Below are 14,871 nucleotides of genomic sequence, written 5' to 3'. Positions count from 1 at the left end.
ATGGACTGAAACATTTTCTGTAGTAATATTTTTTTTACTACACATATTTCTTATGAATGTTTTTGTACTCTTACCCGGTGCTTTCTTCGTGACTTGACAAATCTTTTTGTTAGAGGACTGCTGCTTCTTTTGATTGGCCTGCTGTCTTTGACGTTTTGCAGCCTTTCTCTCTCTTTCTTTCGTTGGCATGGTGAAATGTTGAAATGATCTGCAGTTGAATCTGTGGTAAAATATATTAAAAAATGTTATTAACCACTATTACCAAACAGTAAATCAATAACAGTGATCAAAAACTTAACACACTACTTGACATTTTAAATAGAAGATTTTTTAGTCCTTGGCAAATTTACAATACAGAAATAGCAGAAAAGAAATGGAATTTATATTCATGTTACCTGTGCTATTTTATAGGTGAATCTGATCTAATTTTATGAGCATATTTTAATATTTTATTGAAGACACTACACATAACCTGTTTTTGAAGGTGTCTTTATTTTTAAATTAAACGGTTTACACTTTTACTTTTTATTTATTATAAATTTTAAAAATAAATGTTTATAGTTCCATAGGCTCAAGCAGGTCAGCTTCCCACCCTATGTCATATAATTCGGACAAATCTGCATCCTCATCACGCTCTTCTTCATCCTCAGGATTTAAATTATCCAAGGGATCAACATCCACTGATGTTTCAATTACAAGTTCAATGATGAGGTCAAAATCAACTGATTGCAGATTGTCGCTCATGTTGATGTTGTCTTTATCTTTAAAGAAAGATAACAACAATGAGATGTTGCAGAGTAAGAGACAAATCTCAGAGATTATAATAGTAAAATTGTTTAACAAGAGTAACATTTTGCAGCTATTATTTAGCCATGTCCAGCGATGCTGAGCAGGTGAAGCCTATGTCTAATTTTTCAGTGAACAGGACTCATCTCTTCTTAACCTTGGATAAGCCTCACCAACTCTGTGTCCCCTGCACATACTTAAATGTAAAGGGGCAGATTTATGTTAAATGGCACATCCCCAGGCATGCACCAGTTAACGTGCACCGCTGCTCTGCCACCCATGGTGTGCCGTATTTACAATCAGATAGGAGAAAGCTGCGTCAAAACCCTGCGCCTGCTTTAAGCAGGCATAGGTCTTGACGCAACATTGTGGAGATGGGGCACCCCTGAGCCTTGCTTGAGCTGCATCGCACTTGCGATACAACTCCAGCAATGCGCCACCTTTACAGCACAGATACGTCACGCATCTGTGCCATTTTTGCCCCATGCTGCGCCGCATTGTAAATGCAGCACACCATGGGTGGCGGAACAGCGGCGCAGGATGACTGGCACATCCCTGGTGATGCGCCAGTCATCATAAATCTATCCCTAAGCTTCTTATCTTGTTACAGATGAACCGCCATATGTACCATCAAACTATTTTGCATTTCCTAAATAGCGAATTTTAAGGAATAAATAGCAATTCTTTACCATTCCTAATTTGCAATGAGCAAATTGCTAATTGCAAATTACCCATTCATTTCCATGGGCTAGGAGGCTCATAGGAATGAAGGTGCAATTTGCGATTAGCAATTAGCTCATCGCAAATTAGGAATTTTTCCAAGGGTGCATGGGTGTCTCAAGAACACCCTGCTGCACCCCTGAAAAAGAAATTTGGGGGCATATGGCGCACATACATGCCCTAAGGGCATGTATTGGCGTCATGTGGCACCTTTTGTTTTTTTTAAAAAACATGCTTTTTGAAAAGAATTCGCAAATTACCACCAACTAGAAGTTGGTGGTAGTTTCCAAATCCTTAATGTCATTTTTTACATATTTTTAGTTTGATACATTGCATTTAAGTAATCGCAAAATTTGCAAATCCTTCAGTGCAATCGCAAAATAAGGAATAGCAAATTTTGCAATTCCTTATTTTGCATCAAACTTGTTTGATACATACCATTTGTTTAATTAGCATTCGCAAAGGCTGAAATTTGCAGAATTTTGATCTTTGCGAATGGTAATTAGCTTGATACATATGACCCCAAGTGAGGCCTGTCTTGCAACATGGTGCATCTTTTGCATCACTGCTGCATCGGTTTCATGTTGCACGTTTTTTTTACACCATGACACATCTGCCTAAATGCATCAATTTGTAATTTTCTCGCCTCATAGCAAATGTTTTGCACCGCCACTGCATCATAAAACTGACGCACAGTGGCGCAAAAGAGACATACACCTATCATAAATCTGTCTCTACCATTTTAAATGATTAATCCAGGATGACGATAAGGTGTGGCCTATCCAGAGGTTTGTTTATGGTGAGGCCTACTCAGGATTGCAGATTAAAGTTACGCTTGATAAAGAATACAGAGGAGATAATACATGTAAAGGCCTACCAATGAAGTAAGTAATGTCCACTTTATTGCGCCAGTCATCATAAATGTATCCCTAACCTTCTTATCTTGTTACAGATGAACCGCCATATGTACCATCAAACTATTTTGCATTTCCTAAATAGCGAATTTTAAGGAATAAATAGCAATTCTTTACCATTCCTAATTTGCAATGAGCAAATTGCTAATTGCAAATTACCCATTCATTTCCATGGGCTAGGAGGCTCATAGGAATGAAGGTGCAATTTGCGATTAGCAATTAGCTCATCACAAAGTAGGAATTTTTCCAAGGGTGCAGGGGTGTCTCAAGAACACCCTGCTGCACCCCTGAAAAAGAAATTTGGGGGCATAAGGCACACATACATGCCCTAAGGGCATGTATTGGCGTCATGTGGCACCTTTTGTTTTTTGGAAAAAAAGCTTTTTGAAAAGAATTCACAAATTACCACCAACTAGAAGTTGGTGGTAGTTTCCAAATCCTTAATGTCATTTTTTACATATTTTTTGTTTGATACATTGCATTTAAGTAATCGCAAAATTTGCAAATCCTTCAGTGCATTCGCAAAATAAGGAATAGCAAATTTTGCTATTCCTTATTTTGCATCAAACTTGTTTGATACATACCATTTGTCTAATTAGCATTCGCAAAGGCCGAAATTCGCTGAATTTTGATCTTTGCGAATGCTAATTAGCTTGATACATATGGCCCCAAGTGAGGCCTGTCTTGCAACATGGTGCATCTTTTGCATCACTGCTGCATCGGTTTCATGTGGTACGTTTTTTTTACACCATGACATATCTGCCTAAATGCATCAATTTGTAATTTTGTCGCCTCATAGCAAATCTTTTGCACCGCCGCTGCATCATAAAAGTGACGCACAGTGGCGCAAAAGAGGCATACACCTATTATAAATCTGTCCCTAGCATTTTAAATGATTAATCCAGGATGACGATAAGGTGTGGCCTATCCAGAGGTTTGTTTAAGGTGAGCCCTACTCAGGATTGCAGATTAAAGTTACGCTTGATGAAGAATACAGAGGAGATAATACATGTAAAGGCCTACCACTGAAGTAAGTAATGTGCACTTTATTTCGCCAGTCATCATAAATGTATCCCTAAGCTTCTTATCTTGTTACAGATGAACCACCATATGTACCATCAAACTATTTTGCATTTCCTAAATAGCGAATTTTAAGGAATAAATAGCAATTCTTTACCATTCCTAATTTGCAATGAGCAAATTGCTAATTGCAAATTACCCATTCATTTCCATGGGCTAGGAGGCTCATAGGAATGAAGGTGCAATTTGTGATTAGCAATTAGCTCATCGCAAATTAGGAATTTTTTCAAGGGTGCAGGGGTATCTCAAGAACACACTGCTGCACCCCTGAAAAAGAAATTTGGGGGCATATGGCGCACATACATGCCCTAAGGACATGTATTGGCGTCATATGGCACCTTTTGTTTTTTGGAAAAAAATGCTTTTTGAAAAGAATTCGCAAATTACCACAAACTAGAAGTTGGTGGTAGTTTCCAAATCCTCAATGTCATTTTTTACATATTTTTTGTTTGATATATTGCATTTAAGGAATCGCAAAGTTTGCAAATCCTTCAGTGCAATCGCAAAATAAGGAATAGCAAATTTTGAATTAAGGACATTTTAAGTCATTTCCACATGTGCAGTGTTTTCAAATTATGATTTGAAAATCGTTTTTGGGGAAAAGGAATGGTTTGCAAATTTATGACAAGGACATAATGGTGTATGCTTCTCTATAAGGCATTTCACTGTCTCTGATGTCATTTTTCCCATAGTACATTATAAGACCTTTCCCCATGGAGCACATTCCTTGTAAATATGCTCCCACCTGTGCATGGTGAATTTAGATTTTGACTGTTTGAGTCACATAGCCATGTTAAAAGTGACCCAAAAAAATTGCAAACGCTTTAAAAAAACACATTCATGTGTCTTAAGCACATTTTAAGTCATTTCCCCGTGGACAGTGTTTTGTAAGTGGCGCAAAAGAGGCATACACCTATCATAAATCTGTCCCTAGCATTTTAAATGATTAATTCATGATGACGATAAGGTGTGGCCTATCCAGAGGTTTGTTTAAGGTGAGACCTACTCAGGATTGCAGATTAAAGTTACGCTTGATGAAGAATACAGAGGACATAATACATGTAAAGCTCTACCAATGAAGTAAGTAATGTCCACTTCATTGCGCCAGTCATCATAAATGTATCCCTAAGCTTCTTATCTTGTTAGACATCAACCGGCATATGTATCATATAACTATTTTGCATTTCCAAAATAGCAAATTTTAAGGAATAAATAGCGATTCTTTACCATTCCAAATTTGCGATGAGCAAATTGCTAATTGCAAATTACCCATTCATTTCCATGGGCCAGGATGCCCATATGAATGAAGGTGCAATTTGCGATTAGCAATTAGCTCATCGCAAATTAGGAATTTTTCCAAAGGTGCAGGGGTGTCTCAAGAACACCCTGCTGCACCCCTGAAAAAGAAATTTGGGGGCATATGGCACACATAAATTTTAACAACATTCCATTACCTCAAAAACGATTTTCAATTCTTAATTTGAAAACACTGCCCACAGGGAAATTACTTAAAATGTCCTTAAGACACATGAAAGTGTTTTTTGAAAGCTTTTGCAATTTTTTTGGGTCACTTTTAACATGGTTATGTAACTCAAACAGTAAAAACCAAAATTAACATGCACAAGTGTGACCATGTTTACAATGAATGTGCCCCACGGAGAAAGGTCTTTTAATATAATATGGGAAAAATGACATCAGAGACACAGAAATGCCTTATAAAGAAGCATACACCATTATATCCTTGTCATAAATTTACAAACCATTCCTTTTCCCCAAAAACGATTTTCAAATCATAATTTGAAAACACTGCACATGAGGAAATGACTTAAAATGTCCTTAAGACACATGAAAGTGTTTTTTGATTGCCTTTCCAGCATGGTTGGGTCACTTTTAACATGGCTATTTAACACAAACATTCAAAATCTAAATTTGCCATGCACAGGTGGGAGCATATTTACAAGCAATTTGCGCCACAGAGAAAGGTCTTACATTAAAATGGGAAAAATACCATCAGAGACAGTCAATTGCCTTATAAAAAAGCATACACCATTATGTCTTTGTCATAAATTTAAAAACAATTCCTTTTCCCCAAAAACGATTTTCAAATCATAATTTCAAAACACTGCACATGGGAAAATTACTTAAAATGTCCTTAAGACACATAAAAGCGTTTTTTGATTGCCTTTGCAGCATGTTTGTATCACTTTTAACATGGCTATGTAACACAAACATTCAAAATCTAAATTTACCATGCACAGGTGGGAGCATATTTACAAGCAATTTGCGCCACAGAGAAAGGTCTTACATTAAAATGGGAAAAATAACATCAGAGACATTCAATTGCATTATAAAGAAGCATACACCATTATGTCCTTGTCAGAAATATTATACCCATTCATTTTCCTCAAAAACGATTCTCAAGTCATAATTTGAAAAGACTCCACAGCTCCTATGCAGAAAAACACCCTGTCAGTACTAATACTTCACATTTTCTCCAATTACATTTTCTCAAAGAAACAAAATCTATTTGTAAAACACTTGAGACAAAGCAACATTTGAAAAACACAACTTTCTTCATAATTTTCTCCTTAAAGCACACTATTCTCTATCTAAATTAAAGAAATATTTTCTCACCTTAGCAAATACTTTGAGTTTGAAAACAGTCTCAGAAACACACCAATTTGTCTTCAGCAGAGCAAAAGGTATGCACTCCAGAGTCTGCAGCTATCAAAAGCACAGAAATGCTGTAATTCTTCACACATATCTCTCATGTCACCCAATCAAAACTCTTCCCTCACTTTCTTTCAAATGAAAACCCTTCCCCCCTCTGCCATTTCATGCCTTTTCTGCATAGCAACCACCTCTTGGAAGACCTCTGGTGTTTGCAAGTTCACACAACAATGTTGCAATTGAACTCTGAACTCTCAGTGCACCTGCGTATCCACTGCAATCTTTCATTTAATGATTATTTCTTGACCACTCAAAATACATCTTTCAAAGAACTCATCCATGCACCCTAACTTTCTGTTTTCAGCAATCAAAATCCACCAATCACTGTTACTGCTTCATTAACACAGAAACTCCACAGTTTTTTTCATTTTAAACTCTCATTTTTTCAACTGCCATTTCATTGCCACACTTCATCTGACTGCAGCAGAACCTTCTCTCACCATGTTTTCTGTCTGGATTGTTGGACATAGTTATATCCACTGGGCTCACAGGTATGCTGAGAACAGAAATTTACCTAACCTCAATTTACAAGATGTGGAAATTAAGTGGTTTGGCCACAGAGGATTAAAATGTCACCAATTGATACCATTGGTGAAAACCTTTATGCATTTGCCCAAACCTGACCTGTTAATTGTGCACTGTGGAGGTAATGATTTGGGCACTTTGACTGGGGTAGGTCTGGAAATGCTTTTAAAGGACACCTTTGAGCAATTGATGGCACTTTTTCCTCAGACTGCCTTGGTATATTCAAATATATGCCAAAGACAGAAATGGAGGTGGTCAAACCAATTTTGTCCACAAATTGAGAAGTCGAGGAAGCATGTAAACAAATCTGTTTCAGCTTACATGAGAGACCATGGAATGGGCTCCATGTACAACAATAACTTGCGTTACTACATGCAAGATATCTACAGAGGAGATGGAGTTCACTTCTCAGATGAGGGCAACAGAATTTTCACTCTGAATTTAAGACTGTGCATTGGTACCTACTTATAAGTACCTAAATGTACCATAAACCCAAAAGCTCTTCTCAGAGCTACCCTACATCTGATCACTCACAATTATTATTTTACTCTAACTTTTTTCACTAATTTTCAACAAAGTACGCTCCCCGGGGCGCTACCCGGTACGCGAACCGGGAGCTAACCTCGCGAAATTTAAAAAAAAAATGGTTTTTTTTCGCACATATAAGCCTCCTCAGCCACCCTCACAAAACCTAGGGGGTCAAGATAAGTCTACCGTGCCCCCTTCTACCCATTCTGAACATTATTTGCCCTCCATTTTGTATCTTAATTCGACCAAAACACAAAATGGTGGACTCCCGTAACGCTTAAGGTTCGCGAACCGGGGCGCTCAACAGTTCGCGTACCGGGTCGCTCCCTGGGAAGCGCACCATCAAAAAAGGTGGGAAAGTAGTTTACAGAAAAACCACTGGAGACAATTTCACCAAATATAGATTAGCTCATACTACATACCAATCCCTACCATTTTCACAAATTTGATTGGAATTCCATTTAGCCATTTAGCCTGTAGACCTCTCTTAATACCCTGAGGTAAATTACTTCTCAAAACACATCTGAAGTGTTGGAATTGACAACCAATTAAAATGTTACTTTCATTTTCTACTTTTTTTACCTGACATTTGATTGGTTATGTACCTGAATATATATAAAAGAAGAGAATGAAACACAGCCATTTTGACTACTACTTCCTGGTGTACATTTCAATTGGATTTTCACTAATCACTTCAACTTCTTTCTAAAGGTAAGTTGTTATTTTAAAAACTGAACTATATTGTGCACTATCAGTTAATATGGTAAACTTTTTCTGATAGTTATATACTATCCCTCTGTAGTAGTTATAGATTTAGATAGACTTCTCTGTTATAGTTATGGATGGAGTTAGGCTTCTCTTTTATAATTATGAATTTACTTACGTTAAATCACATACACTTTTTTATATTCCTACTTCCACTCTGATACTATACACTGCCCAAAGATAAATTCACTGATAAAAAATGCCTATCTAAAATTAATCCCAACAGTGCCCTATCTCTACTAATATATATTTTTTTTATCCAAATTTCAGGCAACATGGAAGGCGAACAGAAAGTTTCATTTCAAATTGTCCTGCAAGAGAGCAGCCAAGAATTAATTGATCCAAATTATATAGAATTTATGGATGAAACTTGGGACCAAGAACTACTGCAATGTGTGCAAGCAGTGGATGACCTCCTTCAAAATGAGGACATTTTACACCCTCATAGATTACAAGCTATGTTCAATGAAAATGACGACATTTCAGACAGTGAAATGTTAGAAATGTTATTAAATTTTGAAACACAATCACAATAATAAATAATTGCTTAAAAAATAAAAAAATTAAAAAATAATCAACAAAACCAACAATCAATTAACATACAGTATTTGAAAAAGTCTATCATTCATTTTTCATTGCAGTACGCTGCCCAGAACGCTTCCCGGTTCGCGGACCGGGCGCTACCCACGCAAAAAAAAAAAAAAAAATAAAAAAAAAAATTGTCCCGCGGGGCCCTTTTAAAACCTCCACATTAAACCTAGGTGGTCAGGGAGGATCTACTATGCCCCCTTATGGTTATTTCCCCCTTTGTTTTGGCCTCCTTTTGTCTCTCAATCCTACCGAGAGACAAGATGGCGGCCGCTCCGGACTGTTTAGAATGTTGACAGACACCGGAGAACCAATCAGCTTCGCTACGCGAAGTTCCGTTACGCGTAAGGTCCGCGAACCGGGGCGCTGCCCGGTCCGCTGTTACAGATATATATCTTTTTTTAAACGTTAATTTCTCAAAATCCACTGGAGCACATATATTGAGACCTACGAAAGGCACATCGGGCTACCAGTCCCTACAATTTTGCCAAGTTTCGTGCAAATCCATTCAGCCGTTCGGGCTAAAAGTGAGGCCAACCGCCCTATGGAAAACTCAATGTTAAAAACACGTTTTGGGACCCCCCTTTTTTCTCGGCCCCCCCTTGACAAACCCCCCCCCATATTTTCAAGGGCTGCTCAGAAACAAAATGTGCCATTTTCCTGAAAATTTCAGCCAATTCCGTCCACAAACGCCAAAGTTATTAGACATAGAATTTTCAAAAATCCCATAGGGAAAAAATCCTAACTATATATACCTACTGGCGACCGCCAGTAGGTAATATATATATATATATATATATATATATATATATATATATATATATATATATATATCCATCCAGCCACCATCTGTCCCTGTGTCCATCCACCTGACAGTGTCTGTCCATACAAGTGTACGTCAATCTGCCTGCATGTTGGTATGTTCGTGTTGATTCATCTATCCGTTCATCCGTCTTTTTGCCTGTTACTATCCGTTTCAAACTGTGGTTCAGTCTGCTGCCTATTCACTTGTGTTTGTCTATTCGTTATTTGTCATTCTGCCTCTCGCTTTATCTTCACTGTATTAACTGTGTATGTCTAACTATACATCTCTTTGTTGCTCTGTATCCAAATTACAAACATATTTTACATTTCTGCTTGTAAAGTTGTGTGAAATGAAGTTCCCTTTTGTTTGGAAACAGTAGGAAAATGGGCCAAACAAAACACAGTAAAATGTTTCTGTCTCTTTTATGGTATAATACATTTCGAATATGAAATAAATCATGCCATCATCTTTAAAATAAAAAAAAAGAAGAAAAAAAAGAAAACAGGTGTACATGTGCAAAATGTTTAGGCAAAGGAATGTATGGATGAAGTACACCAGCAAGATAATGTTTTGGAATCTCAGCTAATTAATCTCATGGCATGTCAGTGTGGTACTAATGAGTACTGGTACCGTCGTCATGGAGAACTTAAATGTATGCTAAGGAATTTAGGAACTCCTACATGGTTCTTTACTCAAAGCTGTGCTGAATAGGCTTGGGATGATTTACTACAATTTCTTCAAGAGGCAAATCCAAATATAGTAAATATTGAATACAAGACACATGGAGAATTGTGCTCTTTGGATCCAGTTAATGTATGCAGGTATTTCAATCATAGATTTGAAGCTATGATGTCTTTTATCACTAATAAAAAAATCCTCCTCTTGGAGAGGTTGTGGACTTCTTTTGGAGAAAGGAGTATCAAGCTAGAGGTGCTCCCCACATACACATGCTAATATGGATCAAAGATGCTCCCAAATTTGAAACAGACTCAGATTATACTGTGTTGTCTTTTATTGAAGAATACGCTACATGTGGTATACCCAAAAGCACTCAGGATAAGGACATAAGACAACAAGTCTTACGATTCCAAAGCCATCGTTGCGGGAAAAACTGTCATCGAAAGTACAAATCTAAGGACAAATTCTACACCAAATGCCATTTTGGATTTCCACGTCCAGTAATATTGACAGGAAGAGTGAATAGTTTTATGTCATCTTTGCCACATACTATCACACGAAAGTCTCCTAAAAATACCTTCAACTTAAGACGAAATGAAGAGTCAAAATATATAAATGACTATAACCCAGTCATTTTGTCCATATGAATGCTAACATGGATATTCAATATGTTGCAGACAATTCCATTGCTGTTGCTCGATATGTAACATCGTACATAACAAAATCAGAAAAGACGGAATTGAAGGAAATGTGGGAAGAGATTTCCCACGAGAAGAGTCTAAGTAAGAAATTATATACTTACAGTTTGAAGATGTTATCTCATCGAGAAATTGGAGCGTATGAATGCTCGGATCGCTTATCATCTGCAAGTCTATACTCCAAATCTAGAAGAATCATTTGTGTGAGTCTAGGTCTTGCTGCAACACGAAACTGGGTACTTTAATCTGTACAAGAAATTGAATATTTAGCTGAAAAGGAGCCAGAAAGTACAGATATTGTGAAAACAAATATGTTGGATGAATATTATCCAAATAGAAGTCATCATCTTGAGAACATTTGTCTCTATGAAGTGCTGCAAAACTATATTTTTAAACGGAATATTACAGAAAACATCAATAATGGTATATATGCCGTGATTGGTTCTGAAGGATGTTTGGTGAAACAAAGAAAAGGACATTTGATTAATTACCGTAAACTGAGTTGCGAAACACCTGACAAAAGGGAATTTTACTATTTAGCTCTTTTGCAACTTTTCAAGCCAAGTTCAGAATTAGAATTACTTGGAGATTTGGAGAGCTATGAAGATTCTTTTAATGCAACTAAAGATACTATAGAATGTCCTGTTTTTGCTAATTATGTGAAAATGTTGAATGACGAAATTGAGCAAGAGGCTACAATTGCAGCTGAGATTGCTAAAGACAGTTCTCAAGACAGTCAAACTTCTGCTCCGTTAAATCAGGATCCATTAGGAGAACCAATTATTCAAAATGAAGCAGCAACTGCTATGGAAGAGGTGGAAAGAGCAATGTATCAAGCTCAAGAAGATGTAAGAAACTTAGGAAACTTGGAATAACAACTTAATGTTGAGCAGGAACAAATATATGAGCAAGTGAGAGAACAGATTAACTATGGATTACTTCATGAAAAGAAAGAGTGCTCTTGCTCATCGTTTCAACCTATCCGATTGTACGTGAGTGGACAAGCTGGAACAGGAAAAAGTTTTTTAATTAAAGTAATTTCAACTTATCTACACAAAACAACTGACTCGTATTTGTCTTGTGTTGTCACTGCTCCAACTGGGTTGGCGGCACACAATATTAAAGGAATTACTTTACATTGCTTATTAACGCTACCAGTAGTGCATGAAAACAAATTAGAATACCACAAGCTATCTGGAGAAGCTTGTTTTGAAGTTTAAAGAGTCTTGAAGAAAATGAAACTTCTCATTATTGATGAGGTAAGCATGGTATCAAACTTAGTGCTTGCCTTTGTGCATTTAAGAATGCAGCAAATTCATCAAACAGTGTATGACGTATTATTTGGAGGAAAATACGTCATAGTTTTTGGAGATCTATTACAACTTACTCATGTAAAAGGACAACCAGTGTTTAAAACACTGGTACATGAAGATACCGGAAAGTCTTTGGGGAGTATTGGAAATGTTAACATTTGGTCATTTTTTTAATATAAGGAACTTATTACAAATATGCGTCAGGCAAATGATGCAGATTATGGAGAAAAAAAATCAAGATATATGAATTGGAAAAGTGACAGAACATAGCAAACAAGCTTTACAGAGACGATTACTTCCCAATTTGTTTCCAAATGAAAATATTGTTCCTGAGGAAATATATATAAGAATTGCTGAAAACAAGTCTGTAATCTGCTTAATGCCAACACTGCGTGAATGTTCTGTATTCATTGAAGAAATGTGAAGGTTGGAAAATGAAGAAATTAGAAAATTGGAAGCTATTGATAAAATAGAACATGAAGGAATCACTATTATTTTGACTGAAAATTTGAAGAGGAAATTGGATTCTTTAGAGAAGTCGATAAGTAAAACTGCTGGTTTAGAAAATAATTTGTATGCATGTGTAAACTGTAGGGTAATTTTACAACGCAATTTGAATGTGGAAAAGGTTAAGTAAATGGAGCAATGGGTAAAATTGTTGATTTTGTTAATTATGTAAATAGAGATGGGATTGAATTTTTGGGGGAAATCAAATTTGATGAAATTGCTGAAATAAAACAATTTAGTAGTTGTTCATCTCAGTTTTTGCTTGTAAAAGATTTGTATGTATGCAGAAAACAGTTTCCTATTTGTTTGGAATATGCGGTGACCATTCATAAATCTCAAGGTTTAAGTGTAGATAGTGCTTTAGTGAATATTGGAAGTACCGTGTTTAAAGAGGGTATGGCATATGTTGCTTTGTCCCGAGTCAGAACTTTATCTGGATTGTACTTGATTGATTTTGATGAGACAAAGGTTAGTGCAGATGCAAATTGTGTGAAATAGTATAATAGGTTAAGAAGAGAATATGCACCCAATTTAGGTCAATATCCAGTATTTGAAAAGCGTGTGGTAGGTAGAAAAAGATTTGAGAATATCTGTAGTGAAACTGTAGAGAAATAAAAAAAACAAGATGAAGTTGCGCCTGCGAGCACAATGAAAAAGGACAGTGTTGAAGAGAATGTTAGTTATCGGTTTGAAAATAGTTGTGGTGTCAACTGCTATGCTAATGTAGTTGTTAATGTTGTTTTATTTCTTGAAAGTTTGCAACAGCAAATTGTTGAAAATCAGGACGAAAGATTCTGTTCATTGTTTTATTCTGTTTATGAGAAATGTAGTAGTCATAAAAGTAAAATACAAAGTGTTTCTGATATTCAAAATGTTTTGGACATATGTTCTGGTACTACTCAATTTGCGCAGAATATTCAGCAAGATTGTCAGGAATTTTTAATGTTTATGCTTGGTGTACTGGAAGATGAAGCTATAGATATTGAAAATATGTTTGGTCTTTCTTATAAATGGCAAAATGACTGTCAAAATTGTATGTTTACATGTAGCACTAACATAGACACTGAAAGATTCATATATTTGACTTTACCAGACTGTGAATCAGTGTCTTTTAACAATCTAGTTAGAGGAGAAAGTCAAAAAATGGAGTGTAGCCAATGTAAATCAGAAATGTCATCAACATTATTTATACAAAGATATGGACAGTATGTAATTTTAATGCTACAACGTTGTAGAGCTGATGGAAGAAAATTGTAAACTTTAATTAAAAATGTTGTAGCTACTCAACTATCAATATCAGGAAGAACTTTAGTAGCTGTTGCGATTATTTTTCATGATGGACCTTCTACAACATCTGGACATTACAATGTTTATTTAAAATGTCTGAAAGGTTGGATACATTGCAATGATACTCAATTAGTTTTTAAGCAATGTTTGCCTAAAGAGTTACCAAATTCCTACCTCAGTCAAATTAACTTTATTCGATTTAGTTAAAAATCATACAAAGAGCATAAAAAAAATATTATATACAATTAAAATACAATTAAACAATTTATTTGCAATCGAATACATGTGACAGAGTGTTGTGATAAAAACAAAGATTAAAAATCTATACAAGCAATTTATACAGGGTGAATTTCTAAGCTCCTACATGATCTAGATCTAGCTGCCGCCACTAAAAAATTTGCCATGCAAAATGTGATGCGAATATTTTTCAAAGATTGTAGGTAAAACATGGCTGGTCTCACCTGGGAAAAGCCAGCTTCCCTTAAAAGAGGTAGCAGGTGTTTTTTTCTCTGTTCATAAAAATAATCACATAACATAATAAAGTGCATGGTATCTTGTGCAGAAAAGTTATCACATGTACACGGTGGTGCTAGCTCGGGTTTTGTCCAGGTATTGAAACTGCCCAAATAAAAATGAATAAGATTAAACCTAAATTTTGTTAAAAGAAACCTATGAAATGAATTGGTGACAAAACATAAATAAGGTTCAAGTGCAGGTGAATTAACTAACAAATAATGGCGTCTAACTGATAGCTTTGACAGTTCAGTTTCTTCTCGGCTCATTCTTACCTAATATTTTTAAAGCCAAAATTTTAAGATCAAAATTTGGCCTTTCAGGATTACTGCTGTTAAGGTAGATTAGTCTGGTGTTGTAGAGTCTTTTGTAACTGAGAGTAAGGAGCTTGAAGGTAATCCTCTTGTTGATGTTGAAGCACTGTAGGTGTATCA

The sequence above is a fragment of the Lissotriton helveticus genome, chromosome 4_1, assembly GCF_964261635.1.
Source record: "Lissotriton helveticus chromosome 4_1, aLisHel1.1, whole genome shotgun sequence".
NCBI lineage: Eukaryota > Metazoa > Chordata > Amphibia > Caudata > Salamandridae > Lissotriton > Lissotriton helveticus.
The sequence above is the reverse complement of the archived record's forward strand: the minus strand, read 5'-3'. Positions refer to the sequence as shown.